The sequence below is a fragment of the Amblyomma mixtum genome, chromosome 6 (genome assembly GCF_055824585.1).
Source record: "Amblyomma mixtum isolate Tamu chromosome 6, ASM5582458v1, whole genome shotgun sequence".
Classification (NCBI taxonomy): Eukaryota; Metazoa; Arthropoda; class Arachnida; order Ixodida; family Ixodidae; genus Amblyomma; species Amblyomma mixtum.
Window position 1 is genome coordinate 12,271,686 of NC_143017.1, and position 15,339 is coordinate 12,287,024.

Sequence of the window (15,339 nt, forward strand, 5' to 3'; positions counted from 1 at the left end):
CCATCATAAGGTGCTATATAGAAGAAGTCGTTATGAGATGGGCGTTGCTCAATGAGCACAACGACAGCCCGGCTCTCGTCTTGGACTGTATACGGAAAGCTGGCCCAGTGCTTCACTCTAAATAGCTCAGCCTTGGTGCACATCAAGCGCTGCTTCTCGCACACCTCGTTGATAACGACGGCGTCAGATCGAATCCCGCCTAGACTATAGCCGTCGAGTCGTTTAAGCCACCGCATTGTGTGAAAGAAGTGCTCAGTTTCTTAGGCTTATGCTCGTACTTCCGCCGCTTTATTAATCGCTTAGCGCACATCGCACACCCCCTGAAAGGCCTCTGTTGAAGAGGTATGGCTTTCCAGCGGACCTCTGAATTCAATTCCGCATTCCGACAACTAAAGTGTTTTTCTCACTTCGCTCTCTGTCGTTCGCCACGTTGATCCAAGTTCTCCGCAGATTCATACCGACGCAAGCGGTGTTGGAATCGAAGCTGCTGTCCAGCGCTGTGAAAAGAGAGAGCACGTTGTTGCCTATGCGAGTCACTCATCAGTAAGCCGGACCGCAGTTGTACGGCCACCGAGCAGGGATGCCTCGCTGTCGTCCGCCACGAAGTGTTTTCTTTTATATCTCTACGGACGCCTGTTCACCATCATCACCAACCATCACGCGCTCTGCTGGCTCGTTAACCTGCGCGGCCCGCGGGTGCTCGGACTTGGTTAGCGACATCGGCATTGTTGAGCCCGAGTCAACAGAAGAAGGAAGTTGCGGGAAGACGAAAAGGTATATACAAAATGTTACACAAATTTCGGGTTACACCAATTCCGGCGGCGGTCGCGATCTTTCCACTCTTACGAAGATGGCCCCCGGAGTCACGTCTCGGCTGTGGCTTGAACAAAATGGAAAAGAGCAGCCTGCAGGCACCGTGTAAGCAAGGTTCTTGTGCGGCCGTCACTCACTGCTCAGTTTCTCTTAACGGTAGAGATGGCGCAGAAGCTATTAAGCCATGAAGGGTAGGCTCGAGTGGATTAGCTGTAGAAGAGCTGGTTAGTGCAGCCTTGTACGAAACACTTTTAACCGAAACTCATGTTGAAACCGCGCTCCGAATAGTGCACCCCGCCGCCAGTCGCTGCATCAGGAGGTCGAACTGTTCGCTGCTTCTCGGCTGACTTGATTCTCTCACGATTTCTGTTGATGTCCTTTCCTCCCGACTGAGCGACACTTCCTCTGAACGATTTGGATTAACTTGGCGCACTCAGCAAGGCCACCATTACCAAACAAATCCAGAGCAGAAAGAACCCCGCGAAAACCAACTGAATCGCTAGATCTTCAAGAAAACAGGTATGTTTTCATTTAATGCGTTATAAAACGAACCATAGTGCTTGTGAAGGCTGGCAAGCCCAAGGAACGACTTCCACAAGAATGTCCGCGCAATAAAAAAACTCTGAATTATGCAATGCGGCTTAAATAACGTATAAAATAAATCAGTATACATATGAGGCATGCGAAGGGCCAGCTCATTCCAGTAGGAGCGCTGCAACATGTCCATTCTGAGTCTAGATGTTCCGTATTTCAAGCTAGCCTGATTGCGACGCCTTCGGTGAATAGTGTATACATCCTTTTGAGCGCAGAAAAACTAGCGGCTCGCACTAGGAACCTTCTCCGACTACGCGTAGTATCCACCATTGTGAAATCGAAAAAGTTAACCAAATACAATGTCTTCGGTTATACAACGACGTAACTAGTAGCTAAACGGCAAAATTCATTTTAGAACACTGGACTGAGGCCATCAGAGTTGGGCAGTAGCTCTCCGTTCTTACAATGCATTTGTAAGTTCTCCGGCTGAAGGGCTATATTCTTTGTTGACATGATTTGCAGCCACGTTAAGAATCATTGGTCCCTCTTTACCGTGACCTTTGACCCGGCGACATAGCATGCAAGCTTTTGCACGGCCAAAATGAGGCATGAACATTCGTTTTCCGATGCGTTGCACGCCTTTTCTCTGACGCTCATCTTGCGGCTTATATAGAGAACGGGTCGCTCTTGCCCATAGAGTCTCTCTGACAAAACACAGCTCCCAAGCCTCGGTTGCTGGAGTCGCATTAAGTTATGAAATGCTTTGAAATGTCTGGAGCCCTGAGAACTGGCCTTTGACTCAACGCTATCTTCAAATAAACTGCGCTAGAGCGGCTAATTGGGAAAGTTAGTATGGATTCGTTGCTACGGAACAGCGCGCAATGACGACAGAAACGAAAGGAGAGGGCACACAACAAAGCACTGGACTATCAACTGAGGTTTATTCGAAAAAGAAACTTAATTTAAGCATCTCCATTCTGCCGGAACTGATATGCTCCCGTAGTCGGTGTGCTTCCGTAGTCGCGTTGCTTCAATACGTGACTACGGGAGCATTTCTGTTTCCTCTCAAGTCAACCTTTCTGTGACCTAGCAGAGCGCTGAAACTCATGCGAAGGGCGTTCACCATTTCGCGGTAGGACACCCGTGTTATTCACGCACCAAGGTAATACAACCCTTGAGCTGGCAGGACCGTTTGAGTTAAGAAAAGCGGGAGTCTCGTGCGTTAGCAGCACAGCCTTGACCTTGCATGAGGAGGAATTCACTTTTATAGACAGTTTTTGTTAAATATTGATTGGCCATTGCCATATGTTGTATAATCAAGTTACTTGCAGATCACTGACCTTTTAAAAAGAATGTTTGACCGTTTCTACCTGTTGTGTACACCCTTGACTTCCAGAACAGCGATGTTTAAAAGAAGTATTTTGGAATAAACCCAGGTTATAGTCCAACGCTTTGTTGTACGCCCTCTCCTTTCTTATCTGTCGTCTTTGCGCTCCTCCGTAGAAATGAATGCTCCCTTCAAGCTCTGGAATGCGGCCTCTTTCTCAGTGTCCCATTGAATGGTTACGGGGCTGTCTTTTTGGGAGAACACTCTGTCAAGGGACTTGCAGTCTCAGAACAGTGCTGGATGCAATGTTAGTAATAGCTTGTAAGGCAGAGAAATGCTTTTATTTCAGTCTTAGTTGTCGGGTGGCGAAAGTTGACCGTGGCAGCAATTTTGACTTCGGAAGGTCGGCAGGCACACCGCTCAACAAATGGCCCGGTTAAGTCACTTCCGTGCAGCCCAAGGGACATTTTTCCGCTCTCACGGTGAGTCCTGCGTCCGTCAACCTTCCCAGCATGATCCCGCATGTGATCTAGATGATCTTGCAGTCATCCACTGCAAGTTGCACGCCCATCGTCGCACACTACTGATTTTTCTGCATCGCTCTTTTCGCGAACAGCTTCAGACTGGAACGGCCTTCCCTATGACATCGTCGTCATCGCTTCGCCATCTGTTTTTCAAGCGCGTGTATCATATCATCTTCAAAGTTAATCATTGTTTTTTTTTCACATTTTCAAGTGTATTCCCACCCCTTATGTAACACCCCTTGAAAAGGGGGCCTTTAAGGAATAAAACTGAGACTGAAACTGAAACTTTCCATGTAATGGAAAATATCGCTACAACATTGAAGTACGGAAGTATAGACTTCTCCATACCAAGCAGAACGCGCTCCATTAGACGGGAAAATTTGTGTGTAGCATTCGTCAGCCCAAAGACAAGAATACGTGGCCGCAAAGCACCTTGAGGTGAAATAAAAGCTGCGCAGTGACTGGCACGCTCAGTAAGCGGAACATACTAGTATCCGTCAAAAAACTTCAAGGCTGAAATGTACGTGGCCTTGAATACTGTCTCCAGCCTTCATTGAGTATTGGGTGTGGGTACATCTGATCGACTTTTACAGAGTTTAAACGCTGCCAATTTAGTCAAGGCTTCTGCTCTTAGCTTGGTACTTCAACTAATCTGTATGGTAATGTGAAGACACTCTCATCTGAGATTATCACACCCAGTTTCCACAGCCGGTGAATTTCAACTTGCATGATTTCCCTTTGTTTCGGATATACACGGTTGGCTTTGAAAGGATCGGTTCATCCTCCGTCAGTTCTCATGTTATGCTTTTCAGGTTTGTTCTGTCTGGTTTGTTTGAGAAGAGGAATAAAAAATCTCAGACTATTTTTTCTAAATCACGCTTTTCCGTTTCATTTAAATTTGGTTGTTTGCAGTGACTTCAGCTGTCATACAAGGAATCTCAGCGATTTCGCCATAAATAGGTTATGTGCTAGGTTTAACACTGCCTTCGCTAAATGTAAGGATTCGTGAGCTTACTGTTGTACAGCTTCCCTACTGAAAAATCTGGTATGAATTTTAAGCCGGAACCGCACACCGGGTTATTGTACAGGATTTGCAATACCGGATTACCGGAGTATCCTTTATAAAACAGGACAGTCCTGTATTATACAGGATACTCCGGTATCGCAAATCCTGTATAATAACCCGGTATGCGGTTCCGGTTTAAAATTTATACCGGATTACAGGACAGTCCTGTTTTGTACAGGCTAGCCCTGTAATATACAGGAGGGCGCTGTGTCACAGGACAAAGGGAGGAATAAAATGCTTCAAATATATCCCACTTGGACTAAATCTGCACACAAACTGGGGCAATTCTCCAACAAGTGCCATAAGTGTACATGCCAAATGCTGCAATATACAGAGCCTCAGAAACTGGTAATCTGCGATTATCAGCGACTAGCATTGCAGTCGATGTGCACTTGTGTTATTTGCTCCCAGCTTTCACCAAGTATTGGCAGCTTGGTGAGTATTATAAAGCAGCAAAAAATTAAAACGTTGTTTATTTTTTCGCATGTCTTGAACCAGCTCACTGAGGTAATAATTTAACTGCGACGATCTACCAGCGCTGGGGTCTGTACAGGGTGCTGGCCAATGAAGTAGTGAAAGGCACCTGCAGAAAAGAAAATATGATTGCTAGTACATAATGCCCCCAGCTGATCATTTAATTGGGCACTGACACACAACATAATGCATTGAGCACTGTGACATGCAACTTACGGCCAATGGCTTGTAGCGTTTCCGGGGTCATTGGCTTTCTTCCCACTGTGGAGGCTTCTGACTTCAGGTACCGATGGCAAGCTTGCCCTGTCACGCTCCTTTCCAGGAGTTGTGGAGTCGTCCAAAGGCTGCGGGCTGCGTCCTTGCAGAAACGCCAATGTTTCGGTGTCACCGTAACTGCTGCCCACTTTGCCGAAGGAATAAAAATTCCATTCCCGAGGTGGTCCTGTATGCAATAATTACAAATGCATACCCCTGTAGCACAAACGGGGCTCTGAATTGCAGGCCCTCGTGGACCCAGACAAGCCACAAACAAGCCAGGCGTCTCATAACGCCTGGCCCTGAGCATTGGCAATGCTCAGTATCGTGAATGCACCTCACGCCTTTCGTATTTGAATCAATAATGTATTGCAAATCTGCGTCGTTACATTGTTGGTGTGTAAACAGGTTGCTCGGACGATTGCAATGCTTGCGTGGTCATCCTCCATTATTTACAGCACATATCACAGCATTGATGCGATGCGTGATGTTCAAGGTCTTGAGCCGCTCCCCCTCAGGAGGCTTATCGCTGATTGCTCTCGCACGTATACACCATATGCCTCTGTAAAGAAAGAATACAAACCATAAAACTAATTTTAGTCGTGTTGTCATGAAGGACAAGCTATTCCGGTATGTAGGTGAAAGAAAATTTCGCGCTATTTCGTCCCTCTACGCTGTGCAATCCACAAATTGCTAGTTAAAAAGACACTGGACAGTTAGAACGTTTCTGTTGACGCCGAGCATATAACCGAGACGGAGACAGAAATTAAAGAACAGAGTGATTTGAAATGCGTACTTACGTCCTGGCAGCAGGACGTCGCCGTCATAAAATCCGCCTTCACCGCCGTAGCCTCCACCGGTCAAATGTCAGTAAATGTCACTGTTCACCACTCACGTCTTTCGGAGCGAAGTCATTGAACACTGAGAGAAGGACGATAGGGTTCCACCATATTTGCACTGGACGTACGCATGGAAGGCGATGTCATCTTCGATCGTGGATTGATCAAGCAACACGAGGAAAGGCACAACAACTGTAGAACACAAATTCAACAAGGACTAGCGAGTGCCAGCGTGTTTTCGCAGCTACCTTCATCCCTTGACACTGAACCCAACCGCAGGAAAGAAAACCTGTTCCAAACAAACGTAGGAAAGGCGGGGGTGCGTGTGGTCGGGGAGTGAGTGCCTCCGCGCCATTTCGGGGAAGGGGGCTGGGAGGGACAGGACAGACACAGAAGAGCCCTCGGGGAAGGAACAAAGGCAGACAGAAAAACCAGGGTTGAGCAGGTTTTTTTTTTTTGAGAGCGGACCCACGAAAAGCAGGGAAGGCGGTGGTGAGAGGAAAGAAAAAAACTTGAAAAAAAAGTGCGCAAAGACAGGTTACTCGTGTGACGTTTCTACAGGAGTTTGTTTTTATTTTGTTCTCTCTAGCACTGTACCTTTTCGCTAGCTAATCTTTTCTTGCTCGTCGATAGAAATGTTATCGGCGATTTGTGATTAGTATCTCTTCCTGATAGGGTGAAGGGTGGGGCCGCTCGCGATGGCGCTTGGACAAGTTGCGTTATCAATGTGTGATCACTTGACGAAGAAGACGCGCAAAGAATGCCTGCACAAAAACCAAGAATTTTGTGTCTTGATCGATGCGTCGCTACAGACTGCTGCTAGCGGACATTAAGAAAGCTGCTGCAATGAACGCGACAGCAACAAACCTTTTGCAGCCTCTGGCGCAGTCGCCGGAGGCTCGCTATGTTCATCAACCAGTCATGAATTCCATGCGACACATGTTGCATGGAGACGACGAAAGCCCTTACAGTGCTGGCGTAATGGAAGTGCATTGAAACAAGCAAGAAGCCTTATCCTGGTAGCTTTCTCCGCGGCGACCGTAGCACACCAGAAAAAAAATGCAATGCAATAAACGCAAAAAAAGCGCCAACATATCTCAGAAGGGGGATCTTTTGTTATTACGACGTTCAGAGCAGCTCTTCGTCAGATTGAAACGTGCAAGGTCTTGCTATTTGGGCGCGCTTAATCCTTTTACCTCTGATGTAGGATATGCAGGCAGACTAAATGCCAGAATGTCAACTCTTCCCGTGTACAACTAATGTACGTGGGACTGTCGATAGGGGTTGCCCGGCAACTCGCTAATGGCGAATGATGTTTCTGCACTGTGAAGCCCAGAGTAACCTGCGCAGGATCTACGAAGGCTGTTGGGGGATATATACTAGCCGTTTGCCAGCACACAGCCGCCCTGGCTTTGTCAGGGTGCTGCACGGGAAGCCAATATGGCGGTTGCCCGCTATTCACCTTCATGAAGCCCCCGTCTTTCATGCACAAACTGCATGTTTTGCCACTGCGCACTCACGCTTAGCCCTTTTCTTAGCCCTTTGAACAAAACCGTGCATGTGTTGATTATCGCACTTGTGCGCACGCTGACCCCTCCCCCTAAGAAATATCTGCTGGCGTACAACAGTCAATCTGCAGACCAAGCACCGAAACCACGCAGCACATATCGCTCTGAATACAAGCTGGTTTGTCCGCTTTGAGCTCCATACCGGACTGGTCTGTCCGGTTTGAGCTCCGTGCCGGACTGGTCTCTCCGGTTTAAGCTTCGAACCGGGAATGGACTGTCCGGTATAAGCTCCGTACCGGAGCGGTCTGTCCGTTTTGGGATCGATACCGGACCGGTATGAACCGGTATAGCCATCAAACCGGACGGGTCTCGCCGGTATGAGAGTGATACCGGACCGGTATGAAACCGATATGTTCCGGTAAAATCCGGTTTGCCACGATACCGGATTTTTCAATAGGGTTAGAATGCTTTCTTCCAGGTTTCACCTCATAATTTCAGTCTGAAAACTTGCACGCCACTTTGGCTAGCCGTTCCAATTAAAAATCCGCTTGCGTCTTTTTCGAAGGACACAGTGGCATGACTTCATCGCCCTCATTGAAAGTAAGTCTCCGAGCTATTCTGTAATAGTGCGTCTTTGCAAGCGTCTGCGCCGTTTTCATATTGCACTCAGTCATTTCATGGAATTCTCCCCGTGCGCTCCAGCAGTTATAGCATGTAGGACACTGTTAGGATCCTCTTTTGGCCCTCAGCGTCCACAATTCTCGCTACCGTCGGGGCGAACCCCTTAAGTTACGTCTGTAGCGGAGCTCGCCGGACTGAAACCTATATTGTCGTGCAAAGCACACCTCAGGGCAAGCATTGCACCGGGAATGCAACCTTGCCAGTAATGGGAAACAAAGATGCATTAAAATGCGCTTCAAGACGGAGTGCATTCGCTCAACCGGGTTCGATTGCGGGTGGTGAATAGAGCTTTGCACCGTCTTAAACCCGCAGCATTCAAGGAATATCGTCATTAGACAGCTTGTGAACTCGCTTTCGTTGTCACATTGGATTTCAAACGGGAATCAGCCACGCGATAATATTACCACAAAGGCGTCAACAACTCGACTCTGATACGACTATAGGCTGCGACTCTAAGATGTCAATAATGAGCGGATGGAATGGCTGAGTAATTATGGGGAGCGATTTTGTGGGCGCCTTCTACTTGTCAGTGAACTTTTCGATCCTTTGCTACGCGTCGCGGGAGCAAACGAACTCCTCGATTTACCTCCAGCAACCGGGATAGTAGTGCTTGTGCACTAACCTCGCTTTCGTTTTTCTGTGCCTGAGTGGCCTGACCAAGCGTTGCTGTGTGCAATGTCACGAAGCTGTTTACAATACTTATACGGAAACAACAATTAGTCGTACCATTGTCCTATAGTGTCACTGTATCGGCGGTACATTACTCGTTCTTTTCCATCGAACGAAATGTTCTTTCTGGAGAAACTTTATGACCCTCTCAAGCAGATTGCTCAGTGAAGCGCAACTTTTATGCTCGGCAAATAGCGTCCCCTTGTGTTGCTGAACGAGCTACCTCCAACTGTCGGATGCAGGGCTCACCACACAGCCTACGTGCGGGCTTTCCTCAGCTAGTACGGCAGATTCTCCTCTGCTCTCAGTTCTCTTTCTCTCGTCTAAGCCTGGGCATCTGAAGCGTGAGGTTGAACGCCTGTCGAAATAGTCGTTGGTTGAGCTGTTAAATCAACTGATGATGCTACCGGTTGTGCGCAGTCGAGCTTTCTTAACAGTTCGCATGCCCTCCAGTTGGTTAACGCCAGCACGCTGTTGCTGAAGAATGCCTGCTCTCTTTCCTTCAGCATCTGCTCGCATTTGTTAGAAAAAAAGAAAAGGAATGCGGTCGGGTAGGCTATCGCAAACTACCCGCCACTGTGTACGATTTTACTAAAGGGCCTTCGATGACTACCTTCGCAAGTGGCAAGCAGACCCTGCTCTTCTGCCACTTGCCCATCCACGCCACATTCCCCTATAAAGTGTCGAGGAGAAACGCAAAGCTGATGAAGCACATCAATGGTGGCCGTATACTCTCTGAGAACTCTGAATTTGTTGGCGTTTACTAACAGCTTCTCCATGTACGGCTGCAAAAGCCACAGCTTCTCGTCATACAATACAATACATCTTTATTTTCCAGAAAACAACTGGATGGTCACTTGGGCTAAAAGCTACACAAAAGCTTGACGAGGCCCAAGAGACCATTACAGGGCAGCAGCGTAAAAAATAGATACATAATAGATGAATAGTACATAAGTAGACAGTAATAGGGAAATAAGAAAACAGTTACTGTGACAAGTAATAATGATCTCAATCACATAAAGCAACCAGTAATGAACTGAAACCAAAATAAAACAACTGAAAAGCACATACGCGGAAACAACAAACAAAAATTAATGGATCACAACTGCACAAAATAGGAATGTAATTGTTTTTTGTTCAAGCCCACTGTGTGTCCATATTTGTTTAGTATTGTAGGGAGGTTATGGGTAAGTGACTGATATTTATAAAATGTACGAAAATGAGGAACTGCCCACGCATCAACATTTCTTGTTTGTACGCTAATATTTCGTCGCTCTAAGGATGCCAAGGACGTTAGAAGGTTAGTAACTTCAGGGGAAGAAAAGTAGATTGACTGTAATAGGCGAAATTTATACAGCTTGTCTACACCTATGGTATTGAATGATTCAAATACACCCTTTGTAGTTTCCATGGGCTCAATATTTGCTATGTAACGGATGATTTTTTTCTGTAAAACCAGGAGTTTATTTAAATTGGTTTTTGTGGTTGTGCACCAAACTAGACTACAGTTTCTTAAATGGGAGTTAAACAAAGCATGATATACTTGAAGTTTTATCTTGGGTGGAAGTACTGTACGACAGCGCGATATAACTCCTGTAATCGAGGAAAGTTTTTTACGAAGGTGATCAATGTGAGCATCCCGGGTTAGATGGCAGGAAAAATGTACACCTAATATTTTATGGTTGTCAACGATTTCAATTTCTTGGTGCTCATAGGTTATAGTGTGATTTATTTCAACTAATTTGTTTTTAGCGCGGAATATAATAACTTTAGTTTTAGTGCAATTGATTTGAAGTCTGTTTAACTTGGACCATGTAGATAGCTTAGCTAAAAATTCATTACATTGCATGATTAAACAATCAGCATTAGGGCCAGAAATAAGAATAGTACTATCATCAGCATATTGTCACGTTGTAGTGACGGGAGTCCAGCGGTCAGGAAGACACCAGAAATACTTGCAAACGAAGATCTTTATTTGGGCTGACTTGCGCCTGAAAAAGAACTGATTCACTCGGTGGCGGCGTAAGCAACAAGCGTGCTCCTCGGTCGTCGAACTACGAATGCCCGCTGCTCGCGGCATCGTTCAATTTAAAGCCGCCAAGGAAACTTCGAGATAACAGGTCAAGATCATCTAGAGTAATCTGGAAACACGTAGATGCAGCTGTTCATGGCTGTGTCAATCGAGATTAGACCGGTCGCTTCTCGCTTCTCGAACAAAAATGATAACACCCCTTTTCGGCGGCCTTGGGCGAACGAACGGACGCTACAATGATACGTGGCATTACCCCCCTCCCAAAGAAGCATCGTCTCGATGCTTTAAAATGAAAATAAACACGGAGAATTAAAACTTCGAGTCCTTTAGCGTTCATAATATGGCTTCAGGCGTACCACATGTACGACTTCCGGGCGTGGGCGGCGTCGCTGATATTCTGTCGAGCCGTCGGGGATGACTTCATAGTCGAGGTCACCGATGCGGCAAAGAACCCTGTACGGGCCAAAGTAGCGTCGCAGCAACTTTTCGCTCAATCCACGGCGGCGAACTGGCGTCCATATCCAAACCCGATCACCTGGCTTGTAATGCGTGTCTCGTCGGCGCAGATTGTAGCGTCGGGCGTCGGGGTGCTGCTGGTCTTGAATGCGAAGCCGCGCAAGTCTTCGGGCTTCCTCGGAGCGATGAAGGTAGGCGGCGACGTCGAGGTTGTCTTCGTCGGAAACGTGCGGGAGCATTGCGTCGAGTGTTGTCGTGGGCTTCCTGCCGTATACCAGCTGGAATGGGGTAAACCTGGTTGTCTCCTGGACGGCAGTATTATAAGCGAAGATCACGTAGGGCAGAATGGAGTCCCACGTCTTGTGTTCGGCGTCGATGTACATGGAGAGCATGTCTGCGATGGTCTTGTTCAGACGCTCTGTGAGTCCGTTGGTTTGTGGATGATAGGCAGTTGTCCTCCGATGGCTTGTCTGGCTGTAGTTTAAAATGGCTTGCGTCAGCTCCGCTGTAAACGCCGTTCCTCTGTCTGTGATGAGCACTTCGGGAGCGCCGTGTCGCAGGAGAATTTGTTCGACAAAAAATTTTGAAACTTCTGTTGCGGTACCACTAGGCAACGCTTTTGCTTCGGCGTAGCGGGTAATGTAGTTGGTGGCCACGATGATCCACTTGTTACCTGATGATGAAGTCGGAAAGGGGCCGAGGAGGTCCATCCCTATTTGCTGAAAGGGCTTAGTTGGCGGTGGTACGGGGTTCAGGAGTCCGGATGGTCTAGTCGGAGGCGTTTTGCGTCGCTGACACTCACGGCACGTTTTCACGTAATGGGAAACGTCGGTAGCTAGCCGCAGCCAATAGTACTTCTCCTGGATGCGGTGCAACGTGCGAGCAATCCCGAGATGCCCTGCGGTCGGCTCATCATGACATGCCTGCATAATTTCTTGCCTGAGAATTTTGGGCACGGCAAGAAGATTCACTGTCCTATTAGGCGCGAAGTTCTTCTTCAGGAGGACATTATTGTGAAGGACGAAGGACGACAGTTGGCGCTTGAACCCCCGGGGAGGCGATGCGGTCTTGCCTTTCAAATAATCAACTAGGCTTTGCAACTCAGGATCCGAGCACTGCTGCTGCGCGAAACTGCTGGCGCTTACCGGTCCTAGGAAAGCGTCGTCATCTTCCTCTTCCGGTGCTGCGTCTACGGGGGCTCGCGATAGGCAGTCTGTATCGGAATGCTTGCGGCCAGATTTGTAGACTACAGTTATGTCGAATTCTTGAAGACGCAGGCTCCAACGAGCAAGGCGGCGGGGGGATCTTTAAAATTGGCCAGCCAGCACAGAGCATGGTGATCACTCACAACCTTGAATGGTCGTCCGTATAGGTAGGGGCGAAATTTGGACGTGGCCCAAATAATGGCGAGGCATTCTTTCTCTGTCGTCGAATAGTTGGCTTCGGCTCTCGACAGTGAACGGCTAGCGTACGCGATAACTTTCTCCTGTCTGCCGTTTTTCTGAACGAGGACTGCTCCTAAGCCCACGCTGCTTGCATCGGTATGAACTTCGGTTTCGGCGTTTTCATCAAAGTGCCCGAGCACAGGAGGGGACTGTAAGCGGCGCTTCAGCTCGTTGAAAGCTTCCTCTTGCGGCCTTTCCCATTTAAAAGTCACGTCAGCCTTGGTAAGTTGGGTCAAAGTTGAGCGATGCGCGGAAAGTTCTTGACGAATCGCCGGTAATAACCGCACAATCCAAGGAATTTGCGTACAGCTTTCTTGTCATTTGGCTGTGGAAACTCTGCAATCGCAGCCGTCTTCTGGGGGTCGGGGCGAACTCCATCCTTGCTTACGACGTGACCAAGGAACAGCAGCTCCTCGTAGGCGAAGTGGCACTTCTCTGGTTTCAGTGTTAGTCCTGAAGACTTGATTGTTTCCAGCAATATCCGAAGCCTTCTGAGATGGTCTTCAAAGCTTGAGGAGAAGACAACAACGACATTTAAGTAGACTAGACAAATTTGCCACTTCAAGCCTGCGAGCACCGTATCCATTACTCGCTGGAACGTCGCTGGGGCAGAGCAGAGGCCGAATGGCATCACCTTGAACTCGATGAGTCCGTCTGGTGTGATGAACGTAGTCTTCTCGCGATCTCTTTCGTCGACTTCAATTTGCCAGTAGCCGCTCTTCAGGTCCGTTGATGAGAAGTACTTAGCGTTGCACAGCCGGTCCAATCTATCGTCGATGCGGGGGAGGGGGTAGACATCCTTCTTCGTAATGCTGTTCAAGCGGCGGTAATCGACGCAAAAGCGAAGGGTGCCGTCTTTCTTTTTCACTAGGACGACTGGTGCTGCCCAGGGGCTCCTCGATGGTTGGATGACGTCGTCACGAAGCATTTCCTCAACTTGCTTGCGGATAGCTAGGCGTTCTAGCGGCGATACGCGGTAGGGGCTCTGCCGCAGTGGCCGGGTGTGTTCGCCTGTGACAATGCGGTGCTTGGCAAGGCTGGTTCGTCGCACAATCGATGCTGATGAGAAGCAATCGGTGTACCTTTGAAGAAGACTGCGTATTTGGGCTTGTCTGCTCCGGGTTAATGCTGGGTTGATATCAAACGTTGGTTGATGGCCTTGGTCAGATAGGTCTACGGGTTGTTCGGGTAGGGCAAATATGTCTCTGATGTCTGCCAGCTCGTCGAGGAAAGCGATCGTCGTACCTTTGTTTAGATGCCGGTATTCTTCGGAGAAGTTGGTTACCAACACATGGGCTTGGCCATGTCGGATTTCAGTGACTCCTCTTGCGACGCCCAATCCTCGATCCAGGAGTAACTGGGTGTTCCCCTCGATGACACCTTCGGCATTTTCGATGTCTCCAGTACCTATGCAGGCGAGGACACTTGATCGGGGCGGCACGCTCAATGCTTCGTCGAGGACGTTTAAGGCAACGTGATGAGTCGCGCTCGTCGCAACAGGTATGACTTTGTCCGTGGAAAGTTTGATCGACTTAGATCGAAGGTCGATGAACGCTCGATGTTCATTCAGGAAGTCCATTCCCAAAATCACATCTCGCGAGCACTGCTTTAGGATCAGAAAGGTTGTCGCATAGGTTCTCCCGTTTACAGTAACTCTCGCGGTGCAGCGTCCTGACGGCGTAATCAGGTTGCCACGTGCGGTGCGGATCAGCGGGCCATCCCAAGTTGTTGTTACCTTCCTGAGCCGGACAGCGAGTGGCCCACTCATGACGGAGTAGTCAGCTCCGGTGTCCACCAAGGCAGTAACCGCGTCATCGTCGATCATAACTTCAAGGTCACTTTTTCGCGTTTTCGCATTGCACGTTGTCTTGGGTGTACGATCTCGGCTTTGTCGAGTAGTGAGGCAGCGGTCGGCGTACTCTGACGTTACTTCACTGGGCAGCGGTAAAAGCTTCAGCTCTGGCCACGTCGTAGTCGTCATCGGTGTCGTCGTCGTCGGTGTTGTCGTCGTCGGTGTTGTCGTCGCAGTTGAGGTATGGTCTTGAGTACTCGTCGATGGAGGATCTTTATCATTGCGCTTAGAAGCAACCTCACCTCCAGAGGCTGCTTTATTTAGTTTAACCTTCGGGGGCTGGGGAGCGTCCACGCACGGCGTAACCTCGGCTAGGAGATACAAAGCGCGGGGACGACGGCGACGGGGATCGTGATAGGCGGCTCGGCGATGAGTATTGTTCCCGACGCAAAAACTCCTCGATTTCGGCTGGTCGCTGGCCGGGTCGGGGTCGCGGAACGTCGTAAGAGAACCCTCGGATGCCCAGTCTTCTGTATGGGCAGTGCCGGAGGAGGTGACCGGCTTCGCCGCAGTGGAAGCATAGTGGGCGGCGCTGGTCGGGAGTTCTCCACTCGTCGAATTTCCTCGGCTGTGTGCGACGCTCGTAGGACGGGCGGGTTGGGGCGAGAGGGCGGCGGTCCAGCGCAGCTGGCTGAGGGCGATAGGGGCTTGGGTCCTGTCGTCGAGGTACAGGACGACGCACTGCTGCGGCGCAAGTCACGGCTGGGGGCTCCACAGGCTGCGTGGTGGTCGGCGCCACACCCAAGGCCTGTTGAACTTCGTCCCGGATTACGTCAGTAAGTGATGCAACCTGCGGCTGCGTTCCATTTGGCAGCAATCGTCGGAGCTCTTCTCGTACAACTTGGCGTATAACCTCCCGCAGGT